Source organism: Oncorhynchus kisutch, linkage group LG14 (assembly GCF_002021735.2).
Source record: "Oncorhynchus kisutch isolate 150728-3 linkage group LG14, Okis_V2, whole genome shotgun sequence".
Classification (NCBI taxonomy): Eukaryota; Metazoa; Chordata; class Actinopteri; order Salmoniformes; family Salmonidae; genus Oncorhynchus; species Oncorhynchus kisutch.
Genome location: NC_034187.2, coordinates 9778845 through 9792814, shown reverse-complemented (window position 1 = coordinate 9792814; position 13970 = coordinate 9778845). Strand labels below are relative to the sequence as shown.

The following is a 13970-nucleotide window of genomic DNA, read 5'->3' as shown; positions in this document are numbered from 1 at the left end:
CCCAGCATCCTCTCCTTTCTCTTGTCTTTCTTTCATTCAGACATGATTTGTTTTGGGGGGGAGGGGTTATAGAGGGATTCTGGCAACACCCCAGCATCCTCTCCTTTCTCTTGTCTTTCTTTCGTGCTCTACTGTAATCCTATGGAATGGATCGTCCTCTCTCCACCCTCTATTCCTATGGCCCTGGGTATTGAGAAGGGGTTTGGTGCATAAGTCAGCATTGTTCCTTTGTCACATGACCAGTGGACCGGTTTTCCATGTGCTACTGCACATGGTTATGCACAGAGACCTTCATATGGCTATTGTGAAGCCAAAGAGGGAAGGATAGGAAGGAGAGGGAGAGTGTGACGATGTGTGCTGAGAGTCGGGAAGCAAGTTCAGGGAGTGAGTGTTTTAAATAATAAATGAAACATAATACAAAACAAGAAACACGAACAGACATGAAACTGGAATAGAAACAATGACGCCTGGGGAAGGAACCAAAGGGACATATTTAAGGGAGGTGATGGAGTCCAGGTGAGTCTGATGACACGCGGATGCATGTAACGATGGTGACAGGTGTGCGCCGTAACGAGCAGCCTGGTGACCTAGAGGCCGGAGAGGGAGCACACGTGACAGAGAGGGAAGGATTAGGAGGGAGAAGTGGAAAACATGAGGGAGAGATGAGTTTTGAAAGAAGGAAAAAGAGGAGTAAAAATACAGTAGCAGTCAAAAGTTTGGACACACCTACTCATTCAAGGGTTTCTCTTTATTTTTTTATTAATTGTAGAATATAAAATACATTTTGATTTGTTTATCACTTGTTTGGATATTTCATAGTTTCGATGTCTTCACCATTATGTAGAATACATTTAGATTTCTTAAAACTGTAATGAGTAGGTGCTTCCAAACTTTTGGCTGGTACTGTATCAGTTTCTAGGAGGCAACGAAGGAGGGACACAAATAAAGGGGAAAGTCTTCTGTTGTTGTGTTCCACTGAGGGTGTGGCTAGTGTTCCACTGGGGGTGTGGCTAGTGTTCCACTGGGGGTGTGGCTAGTGTTCCACTGGGGGTGTGGCTAGTGTTCCACGGAGGGTGTGGCTAGTGTTCCACTGGGGGTGTGGCTAGTGTTCCACTGGGGGTGTGGCTAGTGTTCCACTGGGGGTGTGGCTAGTGTTCCACTGGGGGTGTGGCTAGTGTTCCACAGAGGGTGTGGCTATTGTTCCACTGGGGGTGTGGCTAGTGTTCCACTGGGGGTGTGGCTAGTGTTCCTCTGGGGGTGTGGCTAGTGTTCCACTGGGGGTGTGGCTAGTGTTCCACTGGGGGTGTGGCTAGTGTTCCACGGAGGGTGTGGCTAGTGTTCCACTGGGGGTGTGGCTAGTGTTCCACTGGGGGTGTGGCTAGTGTTCCACTGGGGGTGAGGCTAGTGTTCCACTGGGGGTGTGGCTAGTGTTCCACGGAGGGTGTGGCTATTGTTCCACTGGGGGTGTGGCTAGTGTTCCACTGGGGGTGTGGCTAGTGTTCCTCTGGGGGTGTGGCTAGTGTTCCTCTGGGGGTGTGGCTAGTGTTCCACTGGGGGTGTGGCTAGTGTTTTTTTATTTTTTTATTTAACCTTTATTTAACCAGGTAGGCTAGTTGAGAACACCTTTATTTAACCAGGTAGGCAGGTTGAGAACACCTTTATTTAACCAGGTAGGCTAGTTGAGAACACCTTTATTTAACCAGGTAGGCTAGTTGAGAACAAGTTCTCATTTGCAACTGCGACCTGGCCAAGATAAAGCATAGCAGTGTGAACAGACAACAACACAGAGTTACACATGGAGTAAACAATTAACAAGTCAATAACACAGTAGAAAACAAAGGGGGAGTCTATATACAATGTGTGCAAAAGGCATGAGGAGGTAGGCGAATAATTACAATTTTGCAGATTAACACTGGAGTGATGAATGATCAGATGGTCATGTACAGGTGGAGATATTGGTGTGCAAAAGAGCAGAAAAGTAAATAAATAAAAACAGTATGGGGATGAGGTAGGTGAAAAAGGGTGGGCTATTTACCAATAGACTATGTACAGCTGCAGCAATCGGTTAGCTGCTCAGATAGCTGATGTTTGAAGTTGGTGAGGGAGATAAAAGTCTCCAACTTCAGCGATTTTTGCAATTCGTTCCAGTCACAGGCAGCAGAGTACTGGAACGAAAGGCGGCCAAATGAAGTGTTGGCTTTAGGGATGATCAGTGAGATACACCTGCTGGAGCGCGTGCTACGGATGGGTGTTGCCATCGTGACCAGTGAGCTGAGATAAGGCGGAGCTTTACCTAGCATGGACTTTTAGATGACCTGGAGCCAGTGGGTCTGGCGACGAATATGTAGCGAGGGCCAGCCGACTAGAGCATACAAGTCGCAGTGGTGGGTGGTATAAGGTGCTTTAGTGAGAAAACGGATGGCACTGTGATAAACTGCATCCAGTTTGCTGAGTAGAGTGTTGGAAGCCGAAGTCGAGGATCGGTAGGATAGTCAGTTTTACTAGGGTAAGCTTGGCGGCGTGAGTGAAGGAGGCTTTGTTGCGGAATAGAAAGCCGACTCTTGATTTGATTTTCGATTGGAGATGTTTGATATGAGTCTGGAAGGAGAGTTTGCAGTCTAGCCAGACACCTAGGTACTTATAGACGTCCACATATTCTAGGTCGGAACCATCCAGGGTGGTGATGCTAGTCGGGCATGCGGGTGCAGGCAGCGACCGGTTGAAAAGCATGCATTTGGTTTTACTAGCGTTTAAGAGCAGTTGGAGGCCACGGAAGGAGTGTTGTATGGCATTGAAGCTTGTTTGGAGGTTAGATAGCACAGTGTCCAAAGACGGGCCGAAGGTATATAGAATGGTGTCGTCTGCGTAGAGGTGGATCAGGGAATCGCCCGCAGCAAGAGCAACATCATTGATATACACAGAGAAAAGAGTCGGCCCGAGAATTGAACCCTGTGGCACCCCGATATAGACTGCCAGAGGTCCGGACAACATGCCCTCCAATTTGACACACTGAACTCTGTCTGCAAAGTAATTGGTGAACCAGGCAAGGCAGTCATCCGAAAAACCGAGGCTCCTGAGTCTGCCGATAAGAATATGGTGATTGACAGAGTCGAAAGCCTCGGCAAGGTCGATGAAGACGGCTGCACAGTACTGTCTTTTATCGATGGCGGTTATGATATCGTTGAGTACCTTGAGTGTGGCTGAGGTGCACCAATGGCGACAATGGCGGCGGATAGTTTCAGAAATAGAGGGTCCAGATTGTCAAGCCCAGCTGATTTTTACGGGTCCAGGTTTTGCAGCTCTTTCAGAACATCTGCTATCTGGATTTGGGTAAAGGAGAACCTGGAGAGGCTTGGGCGAGTAGCTGCGGGGGGGGCGGAGCTGTTGGCCGAGGTTGAAGTAGCCAGGCGGAAGGCATGGCCAGCCGTTGAGAAATGCTTATAGAAGTTTTCGATAATCATGGATTTATCAGTGGTGACCGTGTTACCTAGCCTCAGTGCAGTGGGCAGCTGGGAGGAGGTGCTCTTGTTCTCCATGGACTTCATGGTGTCCCAGAACCTTTTGGAGTTGGAGCTACAGGATGCAAACTTCTGCCTGAAGAAGCTGGCCTTAGCTTTCCTGACTGACTGCGTGTATTGGTTCCGGACTTCCCTAAACAGTTGCATATCACGGGGACTATTCGATGCTATTGCAGTCCGCCACAGGATGTTTTTGTGCTGGTCGAGGGCAGTCAGGTCTGGGGTGAACCAAGGGCTGTATCTGTTCTTAGTTCTGCATTTTTTGAACGGAGCATGCTTATCTAAAATGGTGAGGAAGTTACTTTTAAAGAATGACCAGGCATCCTCAACTGACGGGATGAGGTCAATGTCCTTCCAGGATACCCGGGCCAGGTCGATTAGAAAGGCCTGCTCACAGAAGTGTTTTAGGGAGCGTTTGACAGTGATGAGGGGTGGTCGTTTGACTGCGGCTCCGTAGCGGATACAGACAATGAGGCAGTGATCGCTGAGATCCTGGTTGAAGACAGCGGAGGTGTATTTGGAGGGCCAGTTGGTCAGGATGACGTCTATGAGGGTGCCCTTGTTTACAGAGTTAGGGTTGTACCTGGTGGGTTCCTTGATGATTTGTGTGAGATTGAGGGCATCTAGCTTAGATTGTAGGACTGGCGGGGTGTTAAGCATATCCCAGTTTAGGTCACCTAACAGAACAAACTCTGAAGCTAGATGGGGGGCGATCAATTCACAAATGGTGTCCAGGGCACAGCTGGGAGCTGAGGGGGGTCGGTAGCAGGCGGCAACCGTGAGAGACTTATTTCTGGAGAGAGTAATTTTCTAAATTAGTAGTTCGAACTGTTTGGGTATGGACCTGGAAAGTATGACATTACTTTGCAGGCTATCTCTGCAGTAAACTGCAACTCCTCCCCCTTTGGCAGTTCTATCTTGACGGAAGATGTTATAGTTGGGTATGGAAATCTCTGAATTTTTGGTGACCTTCCTGAGCCAGGATTCAGACACAGCAAGGACATCAGGGTTAGCAGAGTGTGCTAAAGCAGTGAGTAAAACAAACTTAGGGACGAGGCTTCTGATGTTGACATGCACGAAACCAAGGCTTTTTCGATCACAGAAGTCAACAAATGAGGGTGCCTGGGGACATGCAGGGCCTGAGTTTACCTCCACATCACCCGCGGAACAGAGAAGGAGTAGTATGAGGGTGCGGCTAAAGGCTATCAAAACTGGTCGCCTAGAGCGTTGGGGACAGAGAATAAGAGGAGCAGGTTTCTGGGCATGGTAGAATATATTCAGGGCATAATGCAGACAGGGGTATGGTGGGGTGCGGGTACAGCGGAGGTAAGCCCAGGCACTGGGTGATGATGAGAGAGGTTGTATCTCTGGACATGCTGGTAGTAATGGGTGAGGTCACCGCATGTGTGGGAGGTGGGACAAAGGAGTTATCAGGGGCATGAAGAGTGGAACTAGGGGCTCCATTGTGAACTAAAACAATGATAACTAACCTGAACAACAGTATACAAGGCATATTGACATTTGAGAAAGACATACAGCGAGGCATGCAGTAATCACAGGTGTTGAATTGGGAAAGCTAGCTAAAACAGTAGGTGAGACAACAGCTAATCAGCTAGCACAACAACAGCAGGTAAAATGGCGTAGACTAGGCAACGGGGCCAACAGATAAAACAAACAAGCAGAATGGAGTACCGTGATTAATGGACAGTCCAGCGTGCATCAGCTATGTAGCCAAGAGATCAGTGTCCAGGGGGCAGCGGTGGATGGGGCAGGGAAGCTGGACTGGCGAGTGTTATCCAGGTTTTAAAAAAACTAACAATGACTAAATAGCTTGTAGCTAGTTAGCTGGTTAGCTTCTGGAGGTTCTTGAGTGTGTTCTAAAAATAAAAAAATAATAGCGATTCCGTATCACATTGGGTGAGGCAGGTTTCCGGAAGGTATAAACAAATTAAAAGTCAAAAGAGATAGAAAGTAAATATGGGTCTGGTGAGCGTTTGGGACGCGGCGATTCAGGCGGTTAGCAGGCCTGTGCTAACAAGCTAACAGTTTGTAGGCCCGGGCTAGACAAGGTAGCAGTTAGCGGACCGGAGCTGGACAAGCTAGCAGTTAGCAGGCCGAATTAGCAAGCAGGGAGATAGTGAGGGCTAGAGAGTTAGCCTTTGGGGGACGTCGCGATGGGGTGAGTCTGTTTATTTCTCTTCATGCGATGACATCGATAGACCGGTCGTGGGCCCGGGTATTGTAGCTCAGGAGTATGCTACGGTGGTAGCACAGGTGCTACGGCCGGGCTAGCTTCAAGCTAAGTGGGTGGAAACGCTAGACAGGAGTAATCCGGGGTTGGGGTTTAGCTAGATAGCTAGTTGCTGAAAAATCCAGCTGAAAGATGTTCCGTTTGCGGTGGGAATCCGGGGATGAAAAATAAATAGGTCCGTTATGCTCTGGTTAGAGTCGCGTTGTACGAACAGGCGAGAGCTTTCCGAACTACAGGTTAGCTGATGACCGGTTAGCTGAAGACCGCTAGCATACCCGCTGGTTAGCTGGCTAGCTTCAGTTGAGGGGTCCCGAAGTAAATATAAATACTTTAGGAATTTAGGAAAATTAGCTACATTGGGTGAGTCGGGTTGCAGGAGAGTATTTGGAAGCTTAGGGTTTAGCAAAATGTTTTCAAAGAGATATGTAGAGAAAATATGTAAAAATATGTAAAAAAAACGAAAAAGAAACGATAAATACAGGGACACGACAGGACAGGAAGACTTACTGCTACGCCATCTTGGAATATGTTCCACTGGGGGTGTGGCTAGTGTTCCACTGGGGGTGTGGCTAAGGTACTGGCTATAAAATACCTATCAGGAATGGTACCCTATTTTCTATCATGTATGGCTCTGGACAAAAGTAGGGCATTACTTTCCGAACAGGGTACCATTTTGGATGAAGACCATTGTTGTCAGTTAACTGGACTCAAATCCCCTGTCAGTTAACTGGACTCAATCTCCCAGTCAGTTAACTGGACTCAAATCCACTGTCAGTTAACTGGACTCAATCCCTCAGTAAGTTAACTGGACTCAATCTCTCAGTCAGTTAACTGGACTCAATCTCTCAGTCAGTTAACTGGACTCAATCTCTCAGTCAGTTAACTGGACTCAATCTCTCAGTCAGTTAACTGGACTCAATCTCTCAGTCAGTTAACTGGACTCAATCTCTCAGTCAGTTAACTGGACTCAATCTCTCAGTCAGTTAACTGGACTCAATCTCACAGTCAGTTAACTGGACTCAATCTCTCAGTCAGTTAACTGGACTCAATCTCTCAGTCAGTTAACTGGACTTAATCAGTCGGTCAGTTAACTGGACTCAATCCCTCAGTCAGTTAATTTGACTCAATCCTCCACTCGGTGAGGAAGACATGGAGCTTCACCTTCTGGATGTTGCCATGGTAATGGTTAGCGCTGGCCACCTGGAGTATTGTTGCCATGGTTGCGAAACGTCAGTAGACATCTTCCCCAAGCTTTTATGTCATGGAGGAGAGGGCGATGAGTGTTTGAGATAAAATTAATAATCTTCTAGATTATACCATTATCCTTGGTGAGATGTGTTAATTATAGTCCTTGATCAACTTTAATCCTCTCTCTCAATTGTTCTACTACCTCTCATACTTCCTCTAATCCCCCCCTCTCTCTCTCTCTCTCTCTCTCTCTCTCTCTCTCTCTCTCTTCTCTCTCTCTCTCTCTCTCTCTCTCTCTCTCTCTCTCTCTCTCTCTCTCTCTCTCTCTCTCTCTTCTCTCTCTCTCTCTCATTATCTCTCTCTCTCTCTCTCTCTCTCTCTCTCTCTCTCTCTCTCTCTCTCTCTCTCTCTGCCTCTCTCTCTCTCTCTCTCGGTCTCCTGCACCTGTGAGTTTACTGGATGTTCATGCAGTCCTTAGACAGCTGACAGACAGCCTCTCCACACCACTGATACTAAGACTGGCACTTAGTGGGAGGAGTGTTTAGTATGAACTCTGCTGCTGTAGAGCCTGGTATTACCTGGAGAGGGAGGGAAGGAGAGAGGGAGGGAGGGATAGTGCACCTCTATCGGCAGGTACTGTGTGTGGGAGGAACATCTGTCGAAAGCAGCAAAACGAACATGATCTGAACTACAGGCCCACACACACACACGCGTCCACACACACGTCTTGAACTCAAATTAAAACCCAACATTTAATAGACACCAGTAAGCACGCTCACTGATGTGTGTATGTGTGTGTTGCCTTGCCCGTTGAGCAGGTCTTGAGCGTGTTGGGGGATTTCCTGGAGGTACTGAGAAACTAGCCCTATATTATTGAACCACTATTACGATGATACACACACCCCTCCATCTGCTGTGTGATGTTATTCAGCCTCTCTCAGCCCTGTCCCAGTCTCCTGCAGGTCGCCATACATTTAGGGTTTTAGGAACCCCCCCCCTTGACACCCTGCCAAAATCTCTACAATACACCCACTCTTTCTTCCCCTCCCTCCCTATCACTCATTCTCCCCTCCTCTCTCCTCCTCTCCCCTCCTCTCTCCTCCTCTCTCCTCCTCTCTCCTCTCCCTGCTCTTCTTGTCGAGTTACGCCTCTTCAGTTCAAAGTGTTTTGGTGTGGCGCCGTGCTTTGCTTAGGAATGGCTCAGAGAGATAGTGTCTAGCGCTATACCCATCACTTTCAAACAGGGGATAGGGGATAGCGGGAGGAGAGAGAGGAGAGGGAGAAGAGGGAGGAGAGGGGATAGGGAGAGAGGAGAGGGAGGAGAGAGAGAGGAGAGGGATAGGGAGAGAGGAGAGGGAGGGGAGAGAGAGGAGAGGGAGGAGAGAGAGGAGAGGGAAGAGAGAGGAGAGGGGTAGAGGGTGGAGAGAGCGGAGAGGGGGAGAGAAAGGAGAGGGAAGAGAGAGGAGAGGGGTTAGAGGGAGGAGAGGGAGAAGAGAGTGGATAGAGGGAGGAGAGGGGATAGAGGGAGGAGAGGGAGGAGAGAGAAGAGAGTGGATAGAGGAGGAGAGGGGATAGAGGGAGGAAAGAGAGGAGAGGGGATAGAGGGAGGAGAGAGAGGAGATGGGATAGAGGGAGGAGAGGGGATATAGGGAAGAGAGAGAGGAGATGGGATAGAGGGTGGAGAGGGGATAGAGGGAGGAGAGAGAGGAGATGGGATAGAGGGTGGAGAGAGAGGAGATGGGATGGGATAGAGGGAGGAGAGGTGATAGAGGGTGGAGAGGGGATAGAGGGAGGAGAAGAGATAAAGGGAGGAGAGAGGAGAGGTGATGGAGAGCATATGGGAGAAGGGGTTAGGGTACAGTAATCCAGGGTAGTGATACTGTAGCACCAGGGTCAGCGCACTCTCATATGTCGTTTTTGCCATCGTTGTTAGCCTGCCACACACACACTATACGATACATTTATTAACTTCATTGGGATAGGGGGCAGTATTTTCACGTCAGGATGAAAAGCGTGCCCAAAGCAACTGCCTGTTTCTCAGGCCCAGAAGGTAGGATATGTATATAATTGGTAGATTTAGATAGAAAACACTAATGTTTTCTAAAACTGTTAAATTATGTCTGTGAGTATAATGGAACTTATTTGGCAGGCAAAACCCCAAGGACAAACCATCCAGGATATTTTTTGTTGTTGAGTTCACTGAGGTTTCTATGGGAAACTATATTTATGAGGAACCTGGTTCCAGTTCCTAGGGCTTCCACTAGATGTCAACAGTCTTAGAAATTGGTTGATGTTTTTCCTTTGAGAAATGAAGAAGTAGGGCTGTTCATTGTGAGTCTCAAGCCAAGTGGACTGGAGCTCGCTCCACGTTGTTTTTATCCGCTATTGAACACAGTATATTCCGTCTTCAATTTTATCTGTAATTTACGTTTTAGGATATCCAAGGTTGGATTAGGAACGTTGTTTGAAATGTTTGGGACCAAGTTTACAGGTAACTTATTAAATACTTTGTAGTTATGTTGGGGGCGAGTTGGAACCTGTGTATTTTCTGAATCAAACGCACCAAATAAATAGACATTTTGGGGATGTAAAGAAGGAATCTTTCAAAGAAAAGGACCCTTTGTGATGTTTCTGGGTCATTTTGGAGTGCCAACAGAATAAGATCTTCAAAGGTAAGGCAATGATTATATCGTTATTTCTGACTTTTGTGTCGCACCTGCCTGGTTGAAATATGTTTTTCATGTGTTGGTATGCGGGCCGCTGTCCTCAGATAATCACATGGTTTGCTTTCGCTGTAAAGCTTTTTTGGAATCTAACACGGCGGCTGGATTAACAACAAGTTAAGCTTCATTTTAATGTATTGCACTTTTATAAAAGTTAAATATTTATAGTATTTGAATTTGGCGCTCTGCAATTTCACCGGACGTTGTCAAGGTGGGACGTTCGCGTCCCACTGATCCGAAAGATGTTAAATATAAGTTTGAGTTTTTGTCACAATCCGGCTCGTGGGAAGTGACAAGAGTTTTTATAGAACCAGGGACCAGAATGACTCACCACAGGTTAATGAGACGGGTGTGTTTGAAAGGATGCACACTGCAATGTTGGGTTGTATTGGAGAGTCTCAGTCTTAAATAATTTTCCACACACAGTCTGTGTCTGTATTTAGTTTTCATGCTAGTGATGGCCAAGAATCCACTCTCACATAGGTACGTGGTTGCAAAGGGCATCAGTGTCTTAACAGCGCAATTTGCCAAGGCAGGATACCCAATCCAAAATCGGGCAGTGGCTTCTGATTAAATACAATTTTCACAGAACCTCTTGATGCAATTTTGATCAGGCTCTCTTGTTCAGATATCGGTAAGTGGACTCGAGGCAGGACATGAAAGGGATAACGAATCCAGTTGTTTGGTTCATCCGTTTCGGGAAAGTACCTGCGTAATTGCGCTCCCAGCTCACTCAGGTGCTTTCCTATATCACATTTGACATCGTCCATGAGCTTGAGTTCATTTGCACATAAAAATCATACAATGATGGAAAGACATGTGTGTTGTCCTTGTTAATGGAGACAGAGAAGACCCTCAACTTCTGAATCATAGCCTCAATTTTGTCCCGTACAATGGCTTGCGAAAGTATTCACAGCCTTGGTATGTTTCCTATTTTGTTGCCTTACAACCAGGAATTAAATTCGATTTTTGGGGAGTTTTGTATTATTTGATTTACACAACATGCCTACCACTTTGAAGATGCAAAACATTTTTTAAAGTGAAACAAACAAGAAATAAGACAAACAAATCGGAATACTTGAGTGTGCATAACTATTCACTCCCCCCAAAGTCAATACTCTGTTGAGCCAGATTTTTCAGTAAGTACAGCTACAAGTCTTTTGGGGTATGTCTCCATAAGGTTGGCACATCTAGCCAATGGGATTTTTGCCCATTCTTCAACTGCTCCAGCTCCTTCCAGTTGGATGGGTTCCACTGGTGAACAGCAATTGTAAGTCATACCACATATTCTCAATTGGATTAAGGTCTGGGCTTTGACTAGGCCATTCCAAGAAACATTTACATGTTTCCCCTTAAACCACTTGAGTGTTGCTTTAGCAGTATGCTTAGGGTCATTGTCCTGCTGGAAGGTGAACCTCTGTCCCAGTCTCAAATCTCTGGAAGACTGAAACAGGTTTCACTCAAGGATTTCCCTGTATTTAGCACCATCCATCATTCCTTCAATTCTGACCAGTTTCCCAGTTCCTGACGATGAAAAACATCCCCACAGCATGATGCTGGTTTGCGCCAGACATAGCATTTTCCTGGATGGCTGAAAAGCTACATTTTATTGTCATCTGATATGTTTGGGGAGTATTCCACATGCATTTTGGCAAATACCAAATGTGTTTGCTTATTTTTTTTCTCTAAGCAATGGCTTTTTTTCTGGCCACTCTTCCGTAATACCCAGCTCTGTGGAGTGTACGGCTTCTCTCTCTTCCCCTCTCTCTCTCTCTCCTCTCTCTTTCCTCTCTATTTCAAATGTCATATTATGGTTATATACAGTGTTGTAACGACGTGCAAATAGTTAAAGTACAAAAGGGAAAATAAATCAACATACAGTTGAAGTCGGAGGTTTACAAACACCTTAGCCAAATACGTTTAAACTCAGTTTTTCACAATTCCTGACATTAAAAAAAACCCTGTTTTAGGTCAGTTAGGATCACCACTTTATTTTAAGAATGTGTAATGTCAGAATAATAGTAGAGTGATTTATTTCAGCTTTTTTTTCTTTCATCACATTCCCAGTGGGTCAGAAGTTTACATACACTCAATTAGTATTTGGCCCATTCCTCTTAACTGGCTGGTGTAACTGAGTCAGGTTTGTAGGCCTCCTTGTTCGCACACACTTTTTCAGTTCTGCCCACACATTTTCTATGGGATTGAGGTCAGGGCTTTGTGATGGCCACTTCAATACCTTGACTTTGTTGTCCTTAAGCCATTTTGCCACAACTTTGGAAGTATGCATCGGGTCATTGTCCATTTGGAAGACCCATTTGCGACCAACTTCTTGACTGATGTCTTGAGATGTTGCTTCAATTTTCCACATAATTTTCCATCCTCATGAAGCCATCTATTTTGTGAAGTGCACCAGTCACTCCTGCAGCACCTCACCCCCACAACATGATGCTGCCACCCCTGTGCTTCACGGTTGGGATGGTGTTCTTCGGCTTGCAAGCCTCCACCTTTTTCTTCAACATAAATATGGTCATTATGGCCAAACAGTTCTATTTTTGTTTCATCAGACCAGAGGACATTTCTAAAAAAAGTACGATCTTTGTCCCCGTGTGCAGTTGCAAACCCTAGTCTGTCTTTTTCATGGCAGTTTTGGAGCAGTGGCTTCTTCCTTGCTGAGCGGCCTTTCAGGTTATGTTGATATACGACTCGTTTTACTGTGGATATAGATACTTTTATACTTGTTTCCTCCAACATCTTCACAAGGTCCTTTGCTGTTGTTCTGGGATTGATTTGCACTTTTCGCACCAAAGTACGTTCATCTCTAGGAGACATTAAGGCACAGTCAACTTTGTGTATGTAAACTTCTGATCCACTAGAATTGTGATACAGTGCATTATGTGAAATTGAAATGTGAAATCAACAAACAATTGTTGGAAAAATGGTTTGTTTCATGCACAAAGTAGATTTCCTAAACGACATGCCAAACTATAGTTTGTTTAACGATAAATTTGTGGAGTGTTTGAAAAAACTAGTTTAATGACTCCAACCAAAGTGTCTGTAAACTCCTGACTTCAGCTGTAAATATGGTTTGTATTTAAGATGGTGTTTGATCTTCTAGTTGCCCCTAGTTGCCCCTTTTCTTGTGGCAACAGGTCACAAATCTTGCTGCTGTGATGCACACTGTGGAATTTCACCCAGTAGATATGGGAGTTTATCAAAATTGGGTTGTTTTCGAATTCTTTGTGGATCTGTGTAATCTGAGGGAAATATGTGTCTCTCTCTCTCTCTCCCCCTCTCTCCCTCTCTCCTTCTCTCTCTCTCCCTCTCTCTCTCTGTCTCTCTCTCACTCTCTCTCTCTTTCTTTCTGTCTCACTCACTCTCTCTGTCTCTCTCTCTCTCTCCCCCTCTATCCCTCTCTCCTTCTCTCTCTCTCCCTCTCTCTCTCTGTCTCTCTCTCACTCTCTCTCTCTTTCTTTCTGTCTCACTCACTCTCTCTGTCTCTCTCTCTCTCTTTCGTTGTCTGTGGGTGGTTGGTTCTGTTAGGTAGCATGTTTTCTGCTTCAAAGCATCTCACCCTCTTCATTTTCTCCTCGTTATCCCTCTTTTTATCTTCAGTCTCTGATGTGTCAGAGTGAGTCAGAGGTGTGTGTGTGCATGTGCTGGTGTGCGTGTGTGTGTGCGTGCGAGCGTGTGTGTCCGCTAGCAGCCTTGACCCTTGTCTCCTGGGTCTGTTTGTCTGTCCGGGGGATGAAACAGTTTCCTCACATCTATCGAAACCACACCTAGAACACCATCCTGCTATTGGTCACACCCACTTAGCTACCAGTCTGTTATTGGTCACTCCCACTTAGATAACAATCTGCTGTTGGTCACTCCCACTTAGATACCAGTCTGTTATTGGTCACTCCCACTTAGATAACAATCTGCTATTGGTCACTCCCACTTAGATACCAGTCCTGTTATTGGTCACTCCCACTTAGATAACATCTGCTATTGGTCACTCCCACTTAGATACCAGTCTGCTACTGGTCGTTGTTATTGGCCCTAAGCTTGTGTTTGATATGTCTGCTATCATCATTGATCGTTGTTCCTCCCTCCATTACTCTTTCTCTTGTTCCTGATCCATTGGGTGGGTGTAGCGTCTGCTTTTATGACTGAACAGATATGAACCGTAGGTGCGGTGTGTTTTTCTGTGTCTGTCATCATCATATGTGAATTGATGAGTGGGCTGGGTACTGCAGTATGTTGTTGTGTCTGTCATCATGTGTGAATTGATGAGTGGGCTGGGTGTTG

The 13970-nt window shown here is 46.1% G+C and overlaps 1 protein-coding gene across 1 annotated transcript in view; it reads left to right on the top strand.

The window, feature by feature from the left end:
* Positions 1-13970, top strand: part of LOC109885477 (forkhead box protein N3-like) — a 122285-nt gene that overhangs the window by 63354 nt on the left and 44961 nt on the right. The gene's annotated exons all lie outside the window — the stretch shown is intronic.